Source organism: Schistocerca gregaria, chromosome 6, assembly GCF_023897955.1.
Source record: "Schistocerca gregaria isolate iqSchGreg1 chromosome 6, iqSchGreg1.2, whole genome shotgun sequence".
Taxonomy (NCBI): domain Eukaryota; kingdom Metazoa; phylum Arthropoda; class Insecta; order Orthoptera; family Acrididae; genus Schistocerca; species Schistocerca gregaria.
In genome coordinates, this window is record NC_064925.1 from 535,006,411 (window position 1) to 535,028,190 (window position 21,780).

The following is a 21,780-nucleotide window of genomic DNA, read 5'->3' on the forward strand; positions in this document are numbered from 1 at the left end:
AGTGGCCGCTGAGAAGTTGGAGAGAGTAGTTGTAGTTCTGAGGTAGGCGTGATCTGTGCTTGTTGAGTCGTCGATAGAGTACTAGTTGTTATGTTAGGCAAGAAACCGTATGTTATTCGATTGGGGATGTTGTAATGATCAAAGTGTATTTTTCGTCAATATATATGAAGGTAAAGAAAAATTTTTATTTTAGACTTCCTATATAACAATACCTCTTGGTCACAGGTTCAGTCAACAAAGCATCTGGCTCGTGTTCTTGTGTTAGACTGTAATCCTGGTTTCTATATGCAATTATAGTATTTCTAGTTTTGTTTAATTACTTCATTGTAAATGGCGTTGAAAGCATCTTGTTATATTGAGGAAGAACCGTGCCAGATGTGTACGTTGAATCACACTTCCACACACAGAACAGCTACACTTATGCTTTCTTGTTTCGTAGCTTTTATAGTTGCTGGGAAATTAATTAAATAATTGCGTTAACGCAAATTTCCTTTCATTCTTTGTTGTAATTATATGCAGTAAGATTGCGTACTAATATTATTCAGGGCCAACCGATTACGAGAATGCGTAACCCGTCAAACAACGACTACAATTAAAATTATTTGCATTATATTTAATTATGCCCCCATGCACGAGGCGACCGCTGCTTCGGATCGTCCCTTGGAATTCTTTTGATAGTAAAAATACCAGACAGTAGTATTGTTGTGATAATTTGTAGTTGAGTAACTGTAGTCTATATTGCATGTGTCGATTTGGCAATGAACATTTGTAGTTGTCTTGTCTTTCTTCTGATGGTATCTTTGCAGAAGTAATCGTGTCTGTCGGGAAGCATTTCGTGTGAATTGTATTGTTGGTGATAAAGTGTCATATTGTGTGCAATTTTCTTATAGTGACGAGTTTTGTAAGTTTTGTAAATGATTACGCGATCGATGAAAAAGGCAAAAATGATGCATAGGGAGAATGAAGAAAATGTTAACATGGCGAACTCGCCAACACAGGAGAGCAGTATGATGAATAATGAAGCAGAAAACAATTTAATAAGTCGAGAAAATAGTCCGAAACCAGTTCAAAATTTTTCACAATAAAAAAATTTTCAGAATATGATATTAACGATAGAAGATTCTGAAATAGTATCGAACACAGATAGATTTACGGCTATGCCGAAGGAAGTTAGTTTTGCGGGAAATATTAGGGGCGAAAGGAATTTCGAACCAGTTAATATGGAGCAGTTGATGAGTGCAATATTAAATTTGGGATCACAAATAGGAACAATTAAAACTGGTATGAGAACAATGGAAACACAGTTAAGATCTGAATTAAAAACAGTGGGATCACTAATAGGAACAATTAAAACTTATATGGGAACAATGGAAACACGGTTAGACTCATTGGGATCACAGTTAGGATCTGAATTAAAAACAGAGATGGGAACATTGGCAACACGGTTAGAGACTGATATGGAAACAATGGAATCACGGTTAGACTCACGAATAGGGATATGTTTTAAAAACATGAAATATGAATTAAAGAAAGAAATTATAGAAGAAGTACAACCGATTTTGAATGCTCACAATAATAGATTAATTTCAATAGAAATCAGACAAAAGGAACAGCATAGAGAACAGGAAGAGAGAGATCGCCTGATAGTACAAAAATTTTCAGACTTAAATTTACAACGCGCACACGATAATGAAGAATCAGTACCAAATGACAGAATATATAATCTGACACAACAGTATGAACAGGTAACTGCTAAATGTGTTAATACTGAAACCCGAGTCGCGACACTTACAGGAGACGTAAATAAACGGAAAGAACAAATAGGTTGAAAGAGTTGAGAAGATTTCAGATAAACTGACGAGTCTTAGTTTAAATGGGGACAGGGATTCAGACGATACAACTCCATTTGCAGAAACCGAAGAGTACCAGAACATGAATAAACATGTTGAAAATCAGGGAAACTTTAATGAAAGCGTTAAAAGGGAATTTGAGGCGTTACGAAAGCAAGTGAAACAAATTGAAAGCGAAATCGTAGGAAAAGACAGCAGAAGAAATTTTTGAATCACAGGTAGCAGAGGGCTTTGAAGAAAATAATTTATTTCATTTACGAGAAGCAACAAGAGAGCGCCAGGCGCGCGAACTTCACAATACTCGACATTGGGACGGGGACAGACGCAGTAGGTCTTTGTCGCCACGAGGCGAAAACCTTCACTATAAACACTTTTTAACTGTTCGGAAATTTAAGATCTTCCGCAATTCTAAGAAAGACATACATCCATGTTCATGGTTAGATCAATTTATGTACGCAATTCCACCAAATTGGCCACTAAGTAACATACTGGAATTTATGTGCGGCTATTTAAGTCCTCAGGGGATTCGCTACACTAAGTGAATATGTGCCGTAGCGTTCACAGGGCCCCGAGCTGTAGTCGTGCTATATCCCTTTTAGTTTTATGCACCGCTGCCTACTCTTCTACTATTCTTTGTATCTATCAAAACAACTCTTCGACTATCAATCTATCTAGAGAGTCCGTAAAGAATAACCGGATATGACTGTTTTACCCAAAACTGATTTCGGAAATTACCGTTTCGACTTACTGTATCTTCAGCGGCATTCATTCGTAGTTCAACCAAAATTTTACCTGTTTACCTTGGTGACAATATTATTTCATATGTTTACGATATTCTTATTGCTAAACGTTCTTGGAGTGAGCATAACAAAATTTTGGATTCATTATTACGTATTTTTGCAAGAGTTCGCATTACAGTGAACTTGGAAAAATCTGAATTTGGTCGTTCTCAGGTGAAATTTCTTGGTCATATTACTTCTACAGAAGGTATTCTTCCTAATCCAGAGAAACTAGACGCTATTCGTAATTATGCTGTTCCTACTACAAAACGTGATGTTCGTAGTTTCCTTGGTGCCTGTATTTTCTTAGACGCTTTGTTAGATTCGACGATTTGGCCACACCTTGTTTATGTGAACTATCTGGAAAGAATTCTAATTGGTGTTGGGATGAGGAAGCTCAGTCAGAATTTAAACAACTTCGTGATGCTTTAGCTGCTGCTCCACTTCTTTCACATCCGGATTTATCTAAAGATTTTTGTTTGGCGCCGGACTCATCATACAAAGGCCTAGGTGCACACTTATTTCAAGAGATAGAAGAAAACGCCGTTGTAGTACGGAAAACTATTGCATTTGGAAGTCGTGTTCTCTCTAAATCAGAAAAGAATTATTCGATTACGGAACTTGAAGCTTTGGCTGTTGTTTTGGGCTTTCACAAAATTTCGCATATTTTTGTATGGCAGCCATACTAAGGTTTGCTCCGATCATCGAGCTATGGAATTTCTTATGTCAACAAAATTAACACATGGAAGATTGTCACGATGGGCGTTGTATCTACAGAAATTTGATTTTAGTATTGTTTACATACAGGGTTCTTCACATATTATTTCGGATGCTTTATCACGTGCACCATTTTTTTTTCTTTTTAAGTCACCAGTCTACTGACTGGTTTTATGCGGCCCGCCACGAATTCCTTTCCTGTGCTAACCTCTTCATCTCAGAGTAGCATTTGCAACCTACGTCCTCAATTATTTGATGGATGTATTCCAATCGCTGTCTTCCTCTACAGTTTTTGCCCTCTACAGCACCCTCTAGTACGATGGAAGTCATTCTCTCATGTCTTAGGAGATGTCCTATCATCCTGTCCCTTCTCCTTATCAGCTTTTTCCACATATTCCTTTCCTCTCCGATTCTGCGTAGCGCCTCCTCATTCCTTACCTTATCAGTCCACCTAATTATCAACATTCGTCTATAGCACCACATCTCAAATGCTTCGATTCTCTTCTGTTCCAGTTTTCCCACAGTCCATGTTTCACTAACATACAATGCTGTACTCCAGACGTACATCCTCAGAAATTTCTTCCTCAAATTAAGGCCGGTATTTGATATTAGTAGACTTCTCTTAGCCAGAAATGCCTTTTTTGCCATAGCGAGTCTGCTTTTGATGTCCTCCTTGCTCCGTCCGTCATTGGTTATTTTACTGCCTAGGTAGCAGAATTCCTTAACTTCATTAACTTCGTGACCATCAATCCTGATGTTAAGTTTCTCGCTGTTCTCATTTCTACTACTTCTCATTACCTTCGTCTTTCTCCGATTTACTCTCAAACCATTCTGTGTACTCATTAGACTGTTCATTCCGTTCAGCAGATCATTTAATTCTTCTTCACTTTCACTCACGATAGCAATGTCATCAGCGAATCATATCATTGATATCCTTTTACCTTGTATTTTAATTCCAATCCTGAACCTTTCTTTTATTTCCATCATTGCTTCCTCGATGTACAGATTGAAGAGTAGGGGCGAAAGGCTACAGCCTTGTCTTACACCTTTCTTAATACGAGCACTTCGTTCTTGATCGTCCACTCTTGTTATTCCTTCTTGGTTGTTGTACATATTGTATAAGACCCGTCTCTCCCTATAGCTTACCCCTACTTTTTTCAGAATCTCGAACGGCTTGCACCATTTTATACTGTCGAACGCTTTTTCCAGGTCGACAAATCCTATGAACGTGTCTTGATTTTTCTTTAGCCTTGCTTCCATTATTAGCTGTAACGTCAGAATTGCCTCTCTCGTGCCTTTACTTTTCCTAAAGCCAAACTGATCGTCACGTGCACCTATGGGTTTGAAACAAAGTTCTGAGGAGGACTGCAAAGAAAACAATTATTGTTTGATGTATATTCAAGGTGTTGCGTTTGAAAATTTTATTTCGTCTTCGCTCCAGGACATCGCTAAGTAGCAAAATAAGGACCCAATCTGGAAGGACATTAAGGAGAAGTGGAGGAGGAAGGAAAGCGTAGCGATTAGACAGTATTATTTAGTTCGCAATGATATTCTTTTTAAACGAAAATCGGTCGACGACTGTGTTTGGTTAGTTTGCATTCCTGATGAGTGGGTTAATAAATTGATTTGGTATACACATTTCAGTTATGCACACTCTGGTCCCAGAAAATGCTTTCATAAACTACGAGAAAATTGCTACTTCAGTAATATGGAAAAACGTATTCGATCTGTTCTTGCCAAATGCAAATTAGGTCAAAAGGCTAAGCCGCCAACTATTTCTCACAGAGCACCGTTGTTTCCTGTCATTCCAGCGAAATTAAAGGACATGGCTGCAGTCGATTTGTTCGGTCCTGTGGTTCATTCTACTAATGGTTTTGCGTACATTTTGATAGCAGTGGAATTTACATCAAAATATGTGTGTTTTACACCTTTACGCAAAGCAACAACTCGTTCAGTCTCTAATGCTTTCATTAAACATTTTCTTAAAGAAGTGGAACATGTTGATAAGGTTATTTCAGATAATGGGTCACAGTTTCGCTCTAAAATTTGGCTTCGTACTCTAAGGCGTCGTAAGTTTAAACCAATTTTCATTTCACTTTTTCACCCTCATTCTAACGCTTCAGAGAGATGGATGAAGGAAATCAATAAATTGTGTCGACTTTTATTGTCATCAGAATCACAGAACGTGGGATCAGTATCTTCATATTTTTCAAAACATTCTGAATGAACTCCCTTCAACTTCTTTACCGCCTATACTGATATTAAAAACTAAAGCACCGACAAATCGCATTTCTGAAATCGTTCCTTTTCTGCCTTCACGGAAACTGCGGCATTCTGAAGTTGTCAACCTGGCTCTACAAAATATTGCATCTGCGGCTGCTAGAAGAGAGAAATCAGCTAAACGTCCTGGTCGTTTAAAAACCTTGTCAGTTGGTCAAAAGGTGTTAATTAAGTCTCATCGTTTGTCTCACAAAGGAAAAGGCTTGTGTCGCCAATTTTTTCTGCTTTATAACCGTCCATATAGAGTTCGCAAAATTATTCATGATAACACTGTTGAAGTAGAAACTCTTAAATCTCGGCGCTCTAAGGGAATACATCATATATCGAACGTTAAAATTTTCGTGGAATGACACACTTTTGAGAAACTAACAGTTATACGTAAACACGCAGAGAATACAAGGATACCGCGCCGTGTTCCGGCGGCGGCACATACTCAAAGCAACAGTCAAGCCTGCGCGCTGCACAAGGCAGTCGTTGACCGCAAACAATTACTTCCTACGTCACGCGTACCTACAGCTGATCGAGCGCTCAGTGCGAATGCACTGACAGCCGTAAAAAAATACACAGTCTAATTTCTCTGATTAAATTCAGTATAAAGCTATAATGACTTGCTAAATTATGTTATTAACATTCAGTATTTTCAGGATATAGTTGTATAAAATATTTAAGAACTTCAGGTAAATTCTGTGTGTGTCCGATGTTAAGAGGACTTGCCATCGAGAAAACTTCAGGAAGAATGTCATTTCGAAGAAGAAGGTAATAAACAAAAGGTAACTATTAATTGAGTTTATTTTTCAGGTAACATATTTCCACTTAGGTACGTACTTTAGACGTAATTTGCTGCTCGCGATTATGTGATTTATACTTTGGGTTAGCTGGTTTTGACAAAGACTGATTAACGAACAGGGTTGTTAATAACGTATATTATGCATCGCTTGGCTGCACTGCTTTTTCACTGATGTCACATTTTTTTTTAATTATGTGCCTGCTGTGCTTATTTATTTAAATTATAATTGTCACCTGATTAATTGTGCCGATATGGTTATGTATGTAAATTATACTTTGTGATTTATCTGCTTGCGCCTTCATGTTTACTTATTAAGTTTACATATGAACATTTATTTGCTTATGCTGGTATGATGCTAATGACCTGTTTATTATGTAAGATATATATTTGCTGCTTTGTTTATGGATTGCACATTTACACATTTCTGTTTTGTTGTCATAACTATTCTTTAATTTTGTTTATAAAATGCTGATGTACGGTGTATGAACATGGAGTTTAGGCCACGCTATGGTATTAATTATAAATTGTTCGCTTGGCAGAGTCTCGTTATAGGGATTGTGCTACTTCCACCTGTTAACATTCTGTTCTCTACTGGTATATTTACTCGCTATTGCATGTTTTGCTTACGCTCAGTGCCTTATATTTTAAGATAAGAAAATGATTTGCTATAATTCTACGAACGTCATTGATACAAGAAACTTCATTGAAGTCTTATGAGCTGGAGGTTTTATGGAAGCTGTATAAATTTATGCTAAAAGGAAGGAAGCTGACTACATGACATACCAACACTAGGTTTAGACCATTGACAGTTATTACACTGCATTCTTCGTAAGCAACTGAAACAGCAAGTGACACTTGATACAAGAAATACTCGACATGTTTGCTTCTGTTTTGCCATGGTTCTTGAAGTGGCGTACACACTGTGAAATATTACGATCATTCACACTCTGTACTCGTACTTACTTACTGAAAGCTATTCAAACTAAAGTCTGTTAGAGGTCTTGTATGCATTTCTTTTATTTAATGATGGACCAGGTAACCAAAATGTATTTTATAATTCATAATGAGTAGAAGATTTGGGTCAGATGGATTACACAGAGGTTGTGTGGGGACATGGTGTCTTCGGATTGTATGGGATGATGAACTGAAGTTAGCACTAGGATTTTATCTGTACTTGTTCGAGGAGGCTGACTAGAGAAAAGAGTTGTTATGGAAGTGAAATGATATTGGTGATAAGGTTTATATGTATCGATGTATTGAAGAGGTATTACTGAGGTCTTGAGATTGATGATTATTGGAGTTTTGGTGGACAAGAGGTAAGGTAAATGATATTGGTGATAAGGTTTATATGTATCGACGTATTGAAGAGGTATTACTGAGGTATTGAGATTATGTGATGCTGATGATTATTGGAGTTTTGGTGGATCAGAGGTAAAGTATGTGAGGAGCATTTTTTTTCTTCGCTGGTTTATAAGAAACAAGGAGGATGAAGATGGCAGACTAGAACATTCAAGTAGTAGGAAAATTGTCTACACACACACTTTGTTAAATCAATTAGCAGTATAAACTTTTTTTTTTGGAGAAAGGAAGTATTTGCATATCATGGCACACTTACAGTTGTTCAGAAATAGTTGGCTTGGCAAACATTGGTGACTATGACGTTGACTAACTATTATTGACTTTTATACACTGTACCACTACTACTTGATACACATATTGAGCATCAAATTTTGACAGAATTGCATTTACACAGATAACACTATTCAATTACACAGTAGTACTTAAATGTGGATGAGAGATGAGTGAATGTGTTTTGTGTGTTTTCCTTTCCCAATCCCAAATAATTGGTACCGAACTATCTCCTAAATATTACTTTACTTGTTTGTTGTGGCTTGGACTGACACCCATAAATATTATAGGTTTACTGATAATAGTGTTTTTGTAATAGTTAATATGAAAATTGTCTGATATCATTTGTGTGTTTGCTATAATTTGTATGTTTAGTGTAAGAGCATTGATAATTATTTTGTAAAAGCAATTGTGTGTGCGTTCAAACACATTGGTGGGTGCCACTTGGAAATGTTTAATTTCTGCTGGTGAATTCTGATGAACTGTTTAATTAGTGACAGGGAATATTGTGGACTGTTACCTGCACTTGTTCAACATTGATAGGTGCCACTTGGAGAAATGTTTAATTTATGCTAATGAACTCTGATGAACTGTCTGATTAGTGACAGTGAGTGTTATGGACTGGTACCTGCATTTGTTCAACAATGATGGGTGCTACTAGGAAATGTTTTCTGCTGATGAACTCTAATAAACTGTCTAATTAGTGATAGTGAGTATTATGGACTGTTACCTGCACCTGTTCAACATTACTGGGTGCCACTGATGGACTGCTTCTACTGAAATGATGTCACTTGGTGCCTGCACCTGTTCAACATTGCTGGGTGCCACTGATTGAACTGCTTCTACTGAGATAATGTCACTTAGTGGTGTCTGCACCTGTTCAACATTGCTGGGTGCCCCTAGTGGACTGCTTCTACTGCGATGATGTCACTTGTTGGTGTCTGCACTTGCTCAACATTGCTGGGTGCCACTTTTGGAACTGCTACTACTGATTATGTCACTTCTTGCTGTCTGCACCTGCTCAACATTGCTGGGTGCCACTGATGGAACTGCTCCACTGAAATAATGTTATGTGTTGCTTTCTGCACCGGCTCCAGATTGCTGGGTGCCACTGAAGGAACTGCTTCTACTGAAATGATGTCACTTATTGCTGTCTGCACCTGTCAACAACGCTGGGTGCCACTGTTGGAACTGCTTCTACTGAGATAATGCAACTTGTTGCTGTCTGCACCTGCTCAACATTGCTGGGTGCTACTGATGGAATGCTTCTACTGAAATAATGTCACTTGTTGCTTTCTGCACCTGCTCCACATTACTGGGTGCCACTGATGGACTGCTTCTAATGAAACGATGTCACTTGTTGGGGTCTGCACCTGTTCAACATTGCTGGGTGCCACTGATGGAACAGCTTCTACTGAAATAATGTCACTTGTTGGTGTCTGCACCTGTTCAACATTGCTGGATGCCACTGATGGAACTGTTTCTAATGAAACGTTATCACTTGTTGCTGTCTGCACATGTTCAACATTGCTAGGTGCCCACTAATGGAACTGCTTCTACTGAAATAATGTCACTTGTTGCTATCTGCACCTGTTCAACATTACTGGGTGCTACTGCTGGAACTGTCAACTACTCTACTTGTTTATTGAACTATTGAAAGGATTTTATGTGAGTATTTGTATAAACTGATTTTTTGTATGTCTATGAAATGTTATGAGACTCTTACCTGCACCTATTCGTCATTGCTGACGCTATTGATTGAATTGTTTAACCACATGATACGTGTGTAAACTATTATGTAAAATCATATTAATGCAAGCATTTGTATTCCTTACTGTATTTTATACATTAAGTTATGGAAGGGTCACTGCAAAGCCAAAATTTATTTAGTTGTGTGGTATTTACTTATTTAATATTATCTTTTATTTTTGTTTGTATTTTTTTGACGAAATTGGTGGTATTTTCACCACCAATGCTGGTAAAAATACCATCAAATTCTAGCCCGTGGAGGAGGGGCATATGAAAGGTCGCTACACTGAGTCGCGGCGCCGGAGGTTGGGCCAAAGAGTGTTGTTCAGCCGCCTCCACTGGCAGTGGCCGCTGAGAAGTTGGAGAGAGTAGTTGTAGTTCTGAGGTAGTCGTGATCTGTGCTTGTTCAGACGTCGATAGAGAACTAGTTGTTCTGTTGGGCAAGACACCATATGTTATTCGATTGGGGATGTTGTAATGATCAAAGTGTATTTTTCGTTAATGTATATGAAGGTAAAGAAAATTTTTTATTTTAGACGTCCTATATAACAATACCTCTTGGTCACAGGTTCAGTCAACATAGCATCTGGCTCGTGTTCTTGTGTTAGACTGTAATCCTAGTTTCTATATGCAATTATAGAATTTCTAGTTTTTTTTTAGTTACTTCATCGTAAGTGGCGTTTAAAGCATCTTGTTGTATTGAGGAAGAACCGTGCCAGATATGTACGTTGAATCACACTTCCACACACAGAACAGTTACACTTATGCTTTCTTGTTTAGTAGCTTTTATAGTTGCTGGGGACTTAATTAATTAATTGTGTTAACGCAAATTTCCTTTCATTCTTTGTTGTAATTCTATGCAGTCAGATTGCGCACTAATATTATTCAGGGCCAACCGGTTACGAGAATGCGTAACCGGACAAACAGCGACTAAAATTAAAATTATTTGCATTATATTTAATTAAGCCCCCATGCAACCTTTCGGTTAGGAAGTCATGTACCCAGTCGCACAACTGACGTGTCAATCCATAGCCACGCAGTTTGGTTGGAAGACGCTTGTGAGGAACGGTGTCGAAAGCCATCTGGAAATCTATATATATGGGATCAATTTGACACTCCCTGTCGATAGCACTCATTACTTTATGATTATAAAGAGGTAATTGTGTTCCGCAGGAACAACATTTTCTGAAACCGTGGTGACTACGTGAAAATAAATCGTTTTCCTCGAGGTAATTCATAATGTTCGAAGAAAGTATATGTTCTAAAACCCTACTGCTAATCGACGTTAGTGATATGGGCAATTCAACGGATTACTTCTATTCCCCTTTTTGGATATTAGTGTGACTTCAGCAATTTTTCAGTCTTTAGGTAGGGATCTGTTTGTGAGCTAGCGGTTGTATATAATTTGCTAAATATGGCGGTATTGTATCAGCATACTCGGAAAGGAACCTGACTGCCGTACAGGCTGGACAGAGCCCTTGCCTTTATTAAGTGATTCAAGCTGCTTTGCTACACCGAGTATATCTACTTCTATGCATCCAATCTTGGCAGTTGTTCTTGACTGGAACTCAGGAATATTTACTTCGTCTTCTTTGGTGAAGGAGTTTCTGAAAACCATGTTTAATAACTCTGCTTTAGTGGCACTGTCATCAGTGACTTCACCGTTGTTATGGCGCAGTAAAGGTATTGATTGCGTCTTGCCACGAAAAACTACCGATCAGCCAGTCTACAAGATTATTGTATGAACTCCCAGTGGGTTGCTACATAACAACGTTGCCTTGTCTCTCTTGAAAAGTTTGTTAATCCGCCAGCCAATCTCTGAACTTAGCAAGTATAAACAAAAGGTTAACGATGTGGTACAGCCTGCCACTCTCGAAAACTGTTGCAGCTACGGCAGAGGCCAGTAAATTCAGTCTCGCATTTTTTTGTGAAAACAACGCCCAGTCTCCCACTCTACCTGTAATTCTAGACTCGACCTGCCGTAGTGTTTCGGACTCTTTACGACAGGAGACTGTTGATAAACCTCCGAGTGTTGGCACCAGAAAGAAGCTGCTGCACTTCTCCAAAAAAAGGTGCTGAACATTACACAATTTCACGTTCGCACGGACCTGATGATTCTATCTGTTAACTAAGTCGCCCACAGACTTTTCTCTTGTGACCAGCATCCAGCCTCAGGCCAGCGGCCCTACAGGGGTCAATATAGACGAATAGGATGGACCATAAACATTCGCAGTTTCCAGTGGTTCTCTCATTTTGTACTGGCAAGGCTATATGTGCGAACTGTCTGATAGACCTCAGCCTAGATTCTCTTAGAAGCACCTCCCTGCGTTGCTGTAGCGGTGCTCTGCTTACAAAGCAAACGGACCAGTCTGCATGAACACTGTCCCTCAGCCGCGAAGGAGGGGGGGGCGGAGGGGTTGAGGGGAACGTTAGGGGCGTGGGGGCTGGAGGGCTATCCTCAGCAGCGGGTAGTTCTTTAGAAGTCCTAAAGTCGGTCCATACTAGAGATGAACCTTCCTGTAATCACGAAACCTGATACTATGGAAGCTCGCTTAGACCTGGTGGACTTCCCAGCCTAATGCAACAGGTAAACTCAGTGCAGAGTGATCGAATTGGCGTTATTAAAGTGATGCCCTGATCTCTGCCGTCATTAGTGTCTCAATGGAAACATACAGTGTAGCATGAAATAATCATGAAAAGGAAGTGAATCTAATTATTACATGATAAGAGGGGGAGTAATGATACTAAAAATTGGCCAGGTGTGAGCAGGACCCGCACACTAAGGGTACCGTACAATCGCAATTATGCATATACGACAGTTGGATAGAAAGTAGTGGCAACTCTACCGTAAAACGAAGGATGTGCGTCAAATGGGCTATCCGTAGCTGATGGCCGAAAGCCAGTTCTTCTGGTGCAGTGAGCCTTAACGGTTATGTTTCCGTCGGTTGTAGTGTGTAATGTTCTAAAGCGTGGGAAACGAGTCCAAGCGCCCTAATAGCATGTTTAGGAACCAGGAATAAGATAAGTGGATCAAGAGTGCAGTTTCACGTTGTCGGAGCACTCATCATTATTTTTACGGACTGTGTAAGGTGGTTAGTAACGCAGCATTTCCACGTCGTTCGTTGACGAAATGGATGGAAGTGGTTCCGGACGCAGGGAAGTTGTTCAAGAATTGTCCCTTTCTGGACGACGTCCGTGGAGAACATGACAATTGAGGTCCTTGCCTCCCCGGCGAATATTGATCGCCAAAGCTATGATTATTGTGGTTTAAGATATCCATCGGTTAATCTTCATGAGGTCGTACTGCAGGGGCAGGCAGTTACTAGAGGCTACTACTACAATTTCTTGCGGCATCACCTTCGACCCTCAATAATGAGAACGGGACGTCACCTTCCTGCGCGGCATCCCACCATCCATCATGACAATGCACGATGCCACTCGGCGAAGCCCGCGCTGGAGCTCCTGCTTACGCTGGGCGGGGAGATTTGGATAATCCATGCAAAAACCTCTTCTGTGCACGCGCTACAACAGAAGACATCATCCATGCTGTGGTGTCACCGCCAGACACCACACTTGCTAGGTGGTAGCCTAGGTGGTATCCGGTCCGGTAGTATACGTCGGACCCGCGTGTCGCCACTATCAGTGATTGCAGACCGAGCGCCGCCACACGGCAGGTCTAGAGAGACTCCCTAGCACTCGCCCCAGTTGGACAGCCGACTTTGCTAGCGATGGTTCACTGTCTACCTACGCTCTCATTTGCCGAGACGACAGTTTAGCATAGCCTTTAGGTACGTCATTTGCTACGACCTAGCAAGGCGCCATATTCAGTTACGATTCTGAACAGATAATATTGTGAACCATGTACCGTCAAGAGCGACGTTCATTATAATGGATTAACGTTAAGTATAAAACTACTTATGTCCACTTTCTGAATTCTAATTCCTTGTCATGTTCCAGACCTCACGTCAGTATAGTTCTCCCCTCCTCACCCCAGGCTGCGTGAGCTAAACGCGTGCATTTCGGTCTTCTCTAGTAACACGGTGTTGGCTCTTCTGCAAACACCACACACGCCGTAGGGCGGTCCTTACGAGACATCGAAAGAAATGGACGTGTTGACGTTGTACGACGGCCTCCATCTGTGTTGGGGAAAGTGATCGAGATCTGGGGAGATTATATTGTGGCCATGCCATATGGTGAATGTCTGTCAATAAAGTCTGGTATGAGTCATGTCGACCATTTTCGCCAGTTATCGACACTAATACTGAAAACACGTCTGTCTCAGGGATTTCATGATTTTAATTCAGACGATATAAATGAGACACGACGCTATACTTGATGCACGCGACCATTATTACTGATCAGTAGCTCTGCATTCAGACTGGCTGCGTAACAGTGGTAAACGTCAGACACGAGGCCAGTAAAAACTTTATTCCTCATATGACTAGTATGCGAGTGTTTTTCCACAAACAACTTGAAACGCTATATCTAGGTGCAGTAATTACTCCTGGATCTCTGAGGATAGATTATGAAACATGTCATATTAGCAACAAAGTTATTACTTACCTGCTGTTTAAGTTTTACCATTGCGACCCAGCCAGCATGAATGCAAAACGATTGGTTTCATATCTGACATCGGGTAACAAATGGAAAAAGAAGTCTTTTTTTCGAGTGATGTAATTACAAATTAACAATTTTTGGATTTTTCCCTTTGGTTGTAGTGTGAAACTTTGTTTCTAGCCAAATTACATGATTTTAGGCCAACGAAAAGTACCCTACAGATGAGTGAAATTACGGCTATCAAAATATGCGAAATAAGTGGCCGCACCTTTTGACTGCATTGACTTAGGAGCTTCTACTCTTTTTACTTTCCCAGGGGGCCACAGAGATTAGTATGTGACAAAAATTTCAAGGTCTACGCTTTCGTGAGAGAAAGAGTTTTTAACAGTCGAACAGACAGACAGATGGACGGACAACAAACGATCCTGCAAGGCTTCCGTTTTTACCTGCTCAGGCACGCAATCCTAAAAGTGTAACCCATTTCAGTACGTGGTGAGTGAACTGCGACAGTTGTTGAGTGACCACTGAGAGGGTATGGGTATGTCACATTCTCATGTGAGACATTATTAAGAGCCGCTTACAGTGTTTGAATAGGAATCATTGTGGCGCTCCATTTGGCTGGCAGGTCAAATCATGCATCAAAGTTTTCGGGCTATTCAGATGTGACGGTGGACCAGTTTTGGACTGCATGGCAGTGTCATGCCAGGCATAGTTGTCGTTAAGGTGCTGTTAGACCATTCAGACCACCGTCCGATTGCGTACCTAGCACATCGTAACAATGTGACACGCGCCCCTGCGAAATGAGAGCAGGTAATGATCTCTCGATAACATTCTGTGTCATCCCACATCACTGGTAGATGGCTAAGGGTGGCGAGCACCAGCCAGGAGGAAGTGGAACTAAAGTACTAAGTTACCAAGTGTGAAGGAAATCGGCCAGTTCCAGTCGATAATACTCAACTAAATGAGTAAAGTACTGCAGGAGAAAATTTTTCATTTACTTCCGAAGTAAATGTATTTACTCCATCACTGGTGGAGACCATCAGTGAAGAGTACGCTACTACGTTAGTAACTTTAGGAGGAAATAAGATCAAAATTTACTCCTAGGCAGTAGTAGTAGTAAAGTAAGAGGGTAAGGTGCTATCTTCGAGTTCTATGTTTAAAGTTCCGAATTCTACGGATTACCTGGAATACGAAGAATACGTGGAGATGAAGAGGAGGTGAACATCCCAAGAATGAGGGTTGCAATTGAGAGATGAGACCCATTTGTGATGTAGAGCGACAGTGATTTCAGAGAGCGGTTTAGGTTTCGTAAGGAATCTTTTGAGTTGCTGCTTGGTATGCTGGAGCCATTACTGCAGCATAATTCTGAGAGGGACCGTGCTTTGTCTCCAATGTTGCAACTTCTTGGTGGACTACGAATCTTTCGCAAAGGTACTTATCGAATCGTAGCAGGGGATCTCATTAATACCGATCGTACTACTGCTGGAAGAGCTTTTAACAGTGTGATTAACAGTGTAATTCCCATAAAGCCACTGTGTGCCTATGCCACACACTCAAGAAAATTAATTGAAGAAGTAAAGGGAATTCTATCGAACTGGTGGATTCCCAAATGTCATAGGGGCAAGAGAGTGTGTACATATACACACACTTGGTCCTTCTGGAGCACAAGCAGAACTATAGATTAATGACAAGAATTTCTTTTCTACCAATACACAAATCATCTGTGATGCCAATATCAAGATTTTGAACATGATAAGCCGTTGGACGCTTTCCACGCATGATGCATGCATTTGGGACTAGAAGAGTTGCTGCAGAATTTGAAAATGGACAATGTGATGGGTTGCTTGTTGGAGATAGTGGATATGCTTTCTTCAAATATCTTATAATGCCTGTGTTCTGCGACCACATAGGAGCCGAACGGGCTACAATAGATCCCATATTGCTGCCAGATGTGTAATAGTGCGAACGTCCGGTGTTTGGAAGAAACATTTCCAAATTCTCACTAAAACATTGCGATTTAAACGAAAGAAGTGTGGGAATCTTATTGTGGCTGCTGCAGTTCTACACAACTTAGGAATAGAAGGAACCTTTTGAGTTCCTGCTTGGTATGCTGGAGCCATTACTGCAGCATAATTCTAAGAGGGACCGTGCTTTGTCCCCCAGGATGCTGTGGAACTGAATGACATCGAACAACATGAACTTTAGCCAGAAACATATGCTGTAGGCCAGGCTATCAGAAGGCCTCTTATACTTGATTTCTTTAATTAAAATCCAATCTAGTTTGCTGGTAAAACTAGAAGTTAGTGTAAAGACTTTTCCTTCTTGAATGAATAAATAAGCCTCCGGACTGTCAGTAATGCAATGAAAAGCGACTTATTCTATATATGTCTAATTTTGTAGTTATGTTCTTCTATTCTTTCTGTCATTTTTTTGGCAAGGGGATCAACATTATGATTTTCTTTGTTAATTGAGTATACAAAGTCATACTTCTAAAAATAAAAACTTATTTTACAGCCGGCCGTTGTGGCCGAGAGGTTCTAGGCGCTTCAGTCCGGAACCGCCCGTCTGCTACGGTCGCAGGTTCGAATCCTGCCTCGGGCATGGATGTGTGTGACGTCATTATGTTAGTTAGGTTGAAGTAGTTCTAAGCTCTACGGTACTGATGACCTCAGATGTTAAGTCCCATAGTGCTCAGAGCCATTTGAACTTATTTTACAATATTGCAAATTCAGGTAAATATTAGACGGTGGTATTAACAAAAATTAGTAGCAACTCTGAAGTGATAAACACAAATATTATGCCATACAAGAAGCAAGAACATATGAACCATCTGAAATGTATCAAGGAAATAAATGATGTTTTATACATACGAACATTTTCTTATTCTTTCAGGTAAACCCATATTTCTGGAGCACATTGGGTGAAGAACTGGAACATGAAATTTTCTCCATTACGTTCGTGAATTCGTTCATAATTTCCCTCTCAAGGTTATGCTCTTCTCCCAACATTCCTTTTTGTCTTTCTATAAGTTTTTGCATTGTATTTCTCTCATATTAAATGCATTTTTAAGGAATGACGCTAGTCTGCCTTTTTCAACAAGTCTCGGTTCTTAACTACAACCACATTTTCTCTACCTCTTTCACTGGGCACATCTTCTGATAAGCTCCTACCAGAGAATGCAGGCCGAGGTTCATGACTATGGGATAAAGTTCCACCTTCAACAGTTTCAATGCATCCTTCAGAGCAGTTATCATCATCGAAGTTGCTTCAAAGTATCATGTTATCTTCAGATGTGTCATTGTCACTAACTCCAGCTATCCCCTCGAAAACTTGTGGCATCATGTCAACGACCACTTGGCTTACATCGTCGATCTCCGTCTCACGTAGTCCTCTGCCAGTTTTAAATTGTTCTCGATTTCATTTTCTTTGCTTTCGCTTTCATGTCCTTCCAAATTACTGTAATCTGCTCTGGTGATCTTTGTGTAAGAGCTCCTGCGTTATATTCAACGTGTATTTTTCCCAAGCCTCCTTTTTCCTATTTAGCATGTTGACATCATGCTTTTTAAATTTAATATTAGTTATGTACTTTTTCATTATTTCAGGAAACCGCTCTTTTTCATTTTCTGGTCTGTGTTTTGAACGTTTCTTGGCTACCTCCATGTTGGTGCTACCTCGTATCTCAAACTGGAGCTTAATTTAATACGTGTCACCAGCCAATAACGGACAGTGGTAGCTGTATATGTCAGGGTTAATAATAGATTCATCCATTAGTATCACTTTTCCTTTTCATAATATTCAGATCTTATCTTTAATTAGCACAATATCATTTAGATTTTCCAATTATTTTAATAATTAAAATTAATAATCCTTTTCAGCTTCTAAAATTATAGCGATGAACATAAATTACCCAAAAGGTGATGCAGTAATGTCTGCCGAAAATCAGTATTTTCCGAGAGGGAACGTAATGCACGTGCCAGCAGTGTGCCGAAATGGCTTAGTTCTTTGGTAAAACGGCGTTATTACTTCAGTTAAAACTAAAGATGTAAACAGAAATTGATCTCTAAAGAAGTATATTACTACAGAAGTAATTTACCAATGTAGTCCAGGCTAAAGAGTGTCTACGAGAGTAACTTACATTAGTTTGGTGCTCGCGACCCCGAGTAACCACACTAGGTATTAGTGCTCTATAAATAGGCTGTCATTAACACTACAACCACACTGCGTTTGGAGTAATGGTATGACCAGGAAGCATTGACTGTTGACGAATTACGCCACATTGTCAGAAATGAATCGTGCTTCAGTGTCTCATCAGGTGATCATAGTCGAATTTATGGCAGCTGCCTGGGGAATAGTTTGGGAGAGGCATAGCTGCGTTACGTCTGGTGGCATGATGTGTGTAGCTATCGCACACTAGTTCAAGTCACGACGGTAGTGAATAAGAGAACTCTCGTGGAAGAATAGTACATCATGGACAGCCCGCATCCTCATACGTTACCTCTCCTGTGACAATATCGTGGTCCGATTTTTGAACAGGGCAATCTTTGTCTGGCCGTAGCACCTGTCTGTATGAAATGTCTGCGTGGTGTTAAGGTATGTCCCTGAATCTGGGACCAGTAGAAAAAGTGAACTAACAGCTGACAGTTTCAACCGTGTCCCACTGTCAGTACCGAAGATATTCAGAATCAGTTATAAATTTGTAAGCAAGCTTGCCTTCTCCATCCAAATGCAAGAGGGAGTATCACGTCATACCGAAAACTAACCTGGTACAGGCATGTTCTCTGTAAATTTGAATCGATTTTGTAATGACTGAAATACACTGATCAGCCAGAGCATAATGACCATCGACCTACCATCAATATAACCCATCCTATAGATATCTGAGTCACCTGACTGCTAGACAGACGCACATGCCCTTGACCGTGCTGTCTGTTGAATTGCTGTAATAATAATTATAAAAGGTGGCAATTTTATTTACGAACTGCCTTTTAAATAGATATGATGATATCTGATTCTCAAGTACTAATGCAAAGAAACGTAGTGATGCTAAAATGCTTTAAATTCTTGCTATGATTTAATCTTTAAAATTTGATAATTCTCTCCCTGTTAATATTTAAGTAATTAACTTACGTCGTTCAAATCTCGTAACGCTGATGGCGTTAAAATTTAAAGTTGTTCAGGCCCTGTTCTGTTTTCTTTCAATTGTTGTGAGCCAGCGATGGTACAATGCTGTTCGCTTTCAAGTCTACACATTTATAAAAATCAGGTCGAGGAAACACTTTTGTGATGACGGTTGCCATTTAGACGGTTTTCGCGTAACTGTACTGATTAAGAGTTATCGTTTCCGAAAGATGCAGGTTCGGTTAAAGCTGTGTGCACTTTTGCGAGTAACAAAAAGTAACATGCGAATCACAACCGTGATCAAACGAAGAAAATATATGAATACATAAATGTTCTTCACTGTTATTCAGGGCAGGTTTAGATTGAACACCGCAATTTCCAGTCTTTAGAAATCACAAGACGATACACTTTAGAGATACTTGTTTTGAATAACTTGTATTTACCATTTCTTATACAATATGGTGATTGTCCACAAGGATTATCTCTCTCCCTCCTTTTTATAGTCTTTATACATTCACATTTCATACATCGATTAAGAAACTTTTCTTTGTCTACCGACCAGTACGACAACGAAATCCGCCCAGGCAAAAAGTCTTACATAGGATCAGTTCTCACTTAACAATCATATATAGTTTCGTAGTACAAACAATGCTAGTTCATTCCGTGCACTAAAAAGTCTTTGACTCACTGAGCACAAAAATTAAAATAATAAAATTACATTTTTGATATCGTCAATTCTTCTTTATATCATGAAAATACGGTTTGACATCGTCGTAATATTATTTTTCACCTTTGTAGCACTATACTGCGTGTAGAATGTGTAGAGTGTGACCAAGGGCAGATTGTGATGGCCCAGGGGCTTCGTACTAGCATTTCGGAAACTGCAGGTCTCCACGACTTGTCGCGTGTTCGAGGAGAGCTGTGGTGAATGTCTGTAACATGTGGCGAACCCAAGCTGAAACCACGTCCAGAGGTCATGTGGTTGGGCGGCCACCCCTCACTACGGATGTCAAACGTCTGCGGATGGGCAGACTGGCAAAACAGGACAGGCGGCGAACTGTAGGAGAATTAGCGTCCGACTTTGATGCTGGGCAGAGTGCAAGTGTGTCTGAGTACACAGTGCACGGGACCCTCCTAACGATGGGCCTCTGCAGTTGACGACCCATGCATGTTGGTTTGGGTTGGGCTGTTTGGGGGAAGAGACCAAACTGCGAGAGCAATGGTCACATCGGATTAGGGAAGGACAGGGAAGGAAGTCGGCCATGCCCTTTCAAAGGAACCATCCCGGCATTTGCCTGGAGCGATTTACGGAAATCACGGAAAACCTAAATCAGGATGGCCGGACGTGGGATTGAATCGTCGTCCTCCTTAATGTGAGTCCAGTGTGCTACCACCTCGCTCGGTACCCATGCGTGTACCAATGTCAATACCACGACATTGGTAACTACAGCTGAAATAGGGAATAGACCATAGGCACTGGACGTTGGCACAGTGGCAAAGCGTTGCATGGTTTGATGAATCGCGAGACCTTCTTCATCGTGCCAATGTGAGGGCATGAATCCGCCATCCTCCAGGGGAACAGCTACTTGACAACTGTTTTGCGGGATGGAGACCAGCTGGCTGCGGCTCCATTATGCTCTGGGGAACATTTACATCGGCATCCATGGGTCCAGTGGAGCAAGGCACCACGACAGCGTAGGCGTATTGTGCATCGGTTTCAGACCATGTACAGTACTTCACCACCATCATGTTTCCCGACAGAAGTGGCAGTTTGCATCAACATAATACGCCATGTCACAAGGCGAGGAGTGTGATGTAGTGGTTCGACGAACACAGTGGAGAGTTCTCATTGATGTGCTGGCTCCCACGGCACCAGATCTGAAACCGGTGGAACACATCTGGGATGTGAGTGAACATGGCGAACATTTCCCGGAATTTAAGACAGTTAGGTGACATATATTGTGTTCGATCATTATAAATTACCTCGAAGAAAATGGTCTATTGACACACAGTCAACATTGGTTTAGAAAACATCGTTCCTGTGAAAAACAACTAGCTCTTTATTCACATGAAGTGTTGAGCGCCATTGACAAGGGATTTCAGATCGATTCCGTATTTCCGGATTTCCGGAAGGCTTTTGACACTGTACCACACAAGCGGCTTGTAGTGAAATTACGTGCTTATGGAATGTCGTCTCAGTTATGCGACTGGATCTTTGATTTGCTGTGAGAGAGGTCACAGTTCGTTGTAACTGACGGAAAGTCATCGATTAAAACAGAAGTGATTTCTGGCGTTCCCCAAGGCAGTGTTAAAG